The following is a 6,036-nucleotide window of genomic DNA, read 5'->3' as shown; positions in this document are numbered from 1 at the left end:
CCCATCAGACACAGGCTGGAACAATTAAGTTTGTATCATGTGCCTCAGTTCTGCATTTCTATCTGAGCCTCTGATTGAGCTAACAGACTTTCAAAAACAAATTATAGCCAAACAAGACCCTACTGATTATACGTGTGCAGATGCTGAAAAGCAATTATTATTCCAGCTGAAGTTTCTACTGCAGAATCCAAATGTTTCGTCTTCATTTGACTTCTCCTAACACTAAGTAGATCCTAATTACTCTAAGTCACAAAAAAGTTACACCACCAACCCTTGAAAGATATTATCATCCAAGGTCATGGTGTCTTCCTTAAAAGGGCCTTCAAAAACACAACTAGGTGTATAAAAAGATTAGCCAGCAATCTGCAGTTCTGTGGTTCCCATTGGAAGCATTAGCTCTGTCTGGTACTATGGTCAAGATGACCCTAAAATAAAACAGAACTTCCGAAATCCTGTTCTTGATGAGCATGACAGCCTCAGAAATTCTGCCTGAAAAGTTGCTCCCCTCCTGTTTAAGAGACCAAGAGAAACAAACCATCCAACACAATCCCTTGTACACAAAGTCCTTTTTTTACATCAGCCAGCAGTGACATGAAGAATGCAGCTCTAGGACATGTATTCCAAGGGGGATTTAACATAGCTGTTTTCTTCTCCCGTCTACTCCCAGAGAATAAACTTTGACGGATTTATTGAAGCAGTTTTACATATATTGCAACAGTTAGTGATTCGCTAGTGATCTAGTTAGAACATTCACTAGTGATGTTCTGAACATTCCAGTTGTGCTTACAGGCAGCCCAGGGGATTGCGAGAGAAACTGAAAACGTTTGTACACCGCTTGCGACCCCTACTTCAGAAAGTTGAAGGCAAAAGGAAGGAGCGGGCATCCCGCAGCCATCCCTCGCACTATCCAGGCAACCTGGGCGAGTCCCTGGGCGCCGGCGCTGCGCTGCCCAGGGCCGGGAGACACCCGGCCTGTCACCCGCCTGGGGGACCCCCACGCAGCCGGCGGAGCCGTGCGGACCGCTGCCTCCGCACCGCGGCGGGCGGGGGGGGAGGGGGGGGCGCCGTCTGCGGGCGTGCCAGCGGACGGGGCGGGGGTGTAGGAAAGCGGCGGGGGGAAGTGGGCGGGAGACGGGTCAGAGGGGTCTGTCCCGGGAGATGGGTGGGGAGACAGCGGGCGAGCTGGGCTGTGCCGCAACGCCCCTCGCTATAAACCGGGGGCCGCGCAGCGGAGCGGGAGGAGCGGCGCGGCCGGGGAGGGAGAGCGCGGAGCGCAGCCGAGCGGAGCGTGGTGCGGGGCCAGCGCCGTCGGGGCTGAGCCGCCCGCCCAGCCGGGCTGCGGCCGCTCCGAGCCCGGCCCCGCCGAGCCAGGTAAGGCGCGTCCCCGGGGCCGCCGCGGGCGCGGGGCCACCGCCGGCTCTGCCGCCGGCTCTGCCGCCGGGGCCCCGTCGCGCCGCGAGCGCGCTGCCAGGCCCCGGGGGCAGGAGGGTGTCTGCGGGGCCGGGTGGCGCCTCCTGCTCCGTTCGCACTTGGTTTAGGTGCGCGGGCAGAGGAAGCCGCGGTGCCGGGCGCAGGGCAGGCACACAAGCCCAGTGCCCCGGCTCGCCCCTCGAGGCCCCCTCGCTGAGCCCAGACGGCCGAGTTACACCGGCGACAGCGACAGCCCCGCAGGCTGGGGCCGTGCCGGACGGCCGGGCTCTGGGGGCCTGGCAAGATCGAGCAAAGGCGCTCGGGGGCAGGGCACGGCGCTCGGGGCACCAACACCTTCCCACCACCAAGGCTCCCGGCAGCTTAGGAGAGGCAGCCTTCCTATCTCTGGTCAAGATCAGATGAGCGCTTGAAGTTTTCATTACTGTGCTAAGCAAATGGTATAAATTAATCAAAAATCACTAAAGGTGATGCTGATGACTTTTGAGACTTGTGCAGATGCTTCTGTTTGTCAGTTTTAACAGGCAGTACAACTTCCACCGGTTAGCAGCCAGTAATGGTTTCATCAAAATTGTGTAGCATACACCTTCCATGACCACACTTAGACCTTTTCTGCAGAAAAAACTGGAGGGATTGGAACCAGAGATTAAATTTTAGTTAAAATGCCCTTCTGTGGTTTTTTTCCCTTCCTGACATCAGCCAGCTTCTAAACTTAGCTTGGACTTAAAACCGAAACCAGACTAGAAGTTCTTCAGCATGGTCAGGTGAAACCCTGTAATGTATTTACTGTGCTCCCATTCTCCATGCATTAACACTTAAAATATTATCAGTTATTTACAGGCACACAAGCCCTGTATTCTTCCAAGCAAGTCAACTGGCATATCAGTAACTAAATAAGTCAATCAGATCACACTGTGTACAAGCAGTATATCTGCAGGAACCAGTTACCAGTTACGCCCATTTCCCTATTTCTGCAAACCTACTATAATTAATTAGATGTATGGCAATAAGCGACAGCAGGATTCTGTCCAGAGCGTGCTACAGTTGACTCTAAATTTCCATCTCTTCCATTAAGTAGCAGTATTTGTTTCATTTGTGTTGTGGATGCATGGCATGGGACAGGCTAGTAAATGGGCTCAGCAAAACCACAAGCCCCCAAAAAGGATGAGGGTTAAAGAGGGATTTTTGTTAAGAGGGGATGTCTTCTCTGCCAACGTGATTAGATTTTTGCCTGAATAGGAGGACTGAGTATGGCCTGAAGCAGGTAATTACCATGGTGATCTAGAAAGGCTCTTCTAGCTCTGTTTTAGTGTCAGACCAATGTTTCGCACTTTGGAATACACAATCCATTTTACTTGTTGCCACAATAATCTTTTAAATTACAGCATCTTTCAAAAATACAATGAAGTGCCCACAAATTAAGCTTTCACTGATGTATTAAGAATTTTAACTATATACCTTTCCAGAAAGAACGTGGTTTCTGTGTGCTTTTCCTCTCTACAACTTGAACTACACAGCAGAGAAAACTCAGTTACAACTATGGAGTGCTTCCTAGTTTATGCTGGTAAACTGAGAAAGCAAAGTGGCCCTGTACAATTAAGAGAGGTCATGTTTATCATTAAATTTTAATATAGTTGGTTTCATTCTCCCCTTACTTTGTGTCAAGGTAGTAGAGAGAAACAGTTAATTCTCACGCTGGAGCAGAGCAGAAGCGTGCCCATTTTTGATGGTGTGAGGTGTCTTGCCTTCTTGCTTGGAAACACTACCTTGTTTGGGTTGGACAGCACATGAAACTGCAACAAGAAGATACTGGTTTAAAAGGCAGTAAATACCAGCCTGAAATGCCAGTATCCACAGCACTGCAGAAGTGAGGAGTGCTGCCTTTCAGTTTAAAATGTCACAACTCCACAACCTGCTTTTTACAGTCATCCTACAATAAGAAGATGCATGATTTTTATTTGTGTTACCCACTGAATGAATATTATCTGTAACTTTATTAAATATATGAAAATTTATCGCATTTTTTTGCCATTTATAATACTGTAAAAACAGAGGCAGATACAGAATGTAAACATGGTGATTATTTATACTTTCTAGCATAATTCTGTTGAAATGCATGGACTATCTTTGCAGATGTGGAGATATATGTCAGAGTTAATTCTGCATGTTTTTAAAAAAATATTTCAGATAATAGGCACTCACTGAATTTTCTTACACTCCTAAGTTTTCTGCAAGGTAACTTTATCCTCAGTGTTTGTTAAAGGAATACATTTAGGTAGTCCTTTTCTTTGGCACTGCCTATGGTTCCTTACCACAGGTCCAGTATTTAATATGTAATGTAAAGTTATGTAAGCTACAAACTCTCAATATACTGTTCTAGTTAAACTCTTTTTTTATACAGAAGTATAATATTAGTTGAAATGTTTAAGCAGTCATAAATTACTCTCCTTTGCTCACTACCTCTCCTTTTTCTCTGGGCTTTCTTGAGGTCCAAAAACTATTAGTCATGAGGAGTATACATAATGTCTCCCATGGCTATTACTGCCCAAATTTTAGGGCATCTAATCACATTGGGAGAAGCATCCAATTGTTTCTGAGTGGTTGGCATGTATCTGTGTTCTCTTCACTCCAAGTCTCCTTTTCTGCCTTGGTGAGTTCATGAAAGATCATGTTCTGTCTTGACTTGGATAGAGAACATGGATGTTTATGCATTATTTTATTCAAATACTATGGCTGACTCAAGTTAGGTGGTTGATCTGCTTTTTTTAGCTGAATGTAATGGTTATCTTCCGGGAGGCACCTCAGTAAGAGGAGAAAGACTGAAATTTTATTTGGGTATGTTATACCTAAAACTGAATTGAGGAAAGTGGTTATCAAGATTCATTAGCATATGAATAGAACTGCTTGCACAGTGTATTAGATACACCAAAGAAAGTTGCTGAATAGCTAAATCAGGGGAGGGGGGACAGATGGCAATGAAAAATAGATGCCTCACCTGTTTCTGACAGTAACAGTAGCAACTCAGGAACTATCATCTTTCTCCAGAAAGGGAAGTATAATATCGGAATCCTTTCAGAGTTGCAAGCATAGTAAGATTTACAGATTACAGCTGGGAGAACTGGGTCAGGGTATAGCCTGGCCACTACAGGCCCACAGCAGTCTGTTTGGGGTAGGCTCAATTCATGTTTAGCAAAATCTCTAGCCTTTGGATAATTTGTTTTTCAAGCCTTATTTAGTTTACTGCTGGTGTTTGTGCCTCATGCTTTCAGTTGTGCAATAATTCCAGCAGAAGCACAGTGACACAAATGTTGTGTTCTACCTACAATGTGTTCCTCAAATACTAATTAATAATTTTGCAGTATTCTTGGATAGCAGTTCTGATTTTTGGACAGTTTTTCCTAAGAGAGACTATGGTATTTTTAATAAATCAGCCTCTGTGTTGTTAGGATCAAGTCTGAAAACCTGGGTAAGGGAAAATTGCAGAGCATCACAAATAAATTTTTAGAATTCTTGTGGGATTCGGTAAACAAAATGGAAAACATGGATCACTTATGAAAAGAAAGTGGAAGTAAGACTTACTTTGTTCTGTTCACTAATGTGGTATTAATTTCCACCATACTAACAGGAATAAACAGGTTGCTTTGCCGATAATTAAACCTCAGCTACTTATCTGGAATTAAAATTTTATGTAAAGTTAAAATTTTGGCATGTATACATGAGGCGAGTTCAAATACATTGGAGAGTTTGAGTGGGTGGCAATGTCATTTACTCTTTGATCTTAAAGGTGTATAGAGCTCATGCGTGAGGCCCAGATGCTGCAGCCTGAAGATCAGAAAGGCTCCAGCAGAGCTGTTTTCTTATATACAGCCACAATTGCACAGAAAGTTACTTATCACAGTATCATTTTCAGTCTTCTCCTTCTGGTCCGAAAAGCAAGCTAGTGTGCTTTTGCTAACCACAATATTTCTTTTAGTTCCCTTTCCATCAACAATTTGTCTCCTAAGATCACTTTCACCAATAGACAGTCATTGTGCTCAGACCACTTGTACCATGTTCTGTACCATCTTCTAAAAAATAATTTGACAGATGTACCCTAGAAGAATCTATGTCATTTATGAACATTTTAGGGAATTTAACAAATCTGACAAACAAGGGGAGTTATGATACTTGAACTTGATATTTTTTTTTACCTCAGCTGTAACAAACAAGTGAAAAGAGGTTATCTTGGCTAAGTCCTAACAGCAGTGATTGTTTGAGACAAAGCACATATGAAATAGAATGGCTGGTCTAATAATTTATGGCCTTATCTTCAGAGAAATGATGGATTATACTAAAATTACTTTGAGCTTTCAAGTGAATTGCAACTAAAGGTAGGAAAATATCACGCTCCAAATGGCATGCTGTTAGTATTCTCTGTTGCACCATCATCTGAAAGAACTACAAATTTTGGGCTGTCAGGTGTCTTTTACAATTTTCATTCCATTTAGGTTTTGTTTGATAGCAAAACCGTCCAGGTGTCTGCTATATAACAACGCTAGCTGGAATGCTTGGTTACTATTTGTGGCGTTTATCTCCTTTTATTGTAGTTGAGTAGCATTTTTCTTACAG

This window comes from Falco biarmicus, chromosome 13 (genome assembly GCF_023638135.1).
Source record: "Falco biarmicus isolate bFalBia1 chromosome 13, bFalBia1.pri, whole genome shotgun sequence".
In the NCBI taxonomy this organism is placed as follows: domain Eukaryota; kingdom Metazoa; phylum Chordata; class Aves; order Falconiformes; family Falconidae; genus Falco; species Falco biarmicus.
This window is presented reverse-complemented; position numbering follows the sequence as displayed.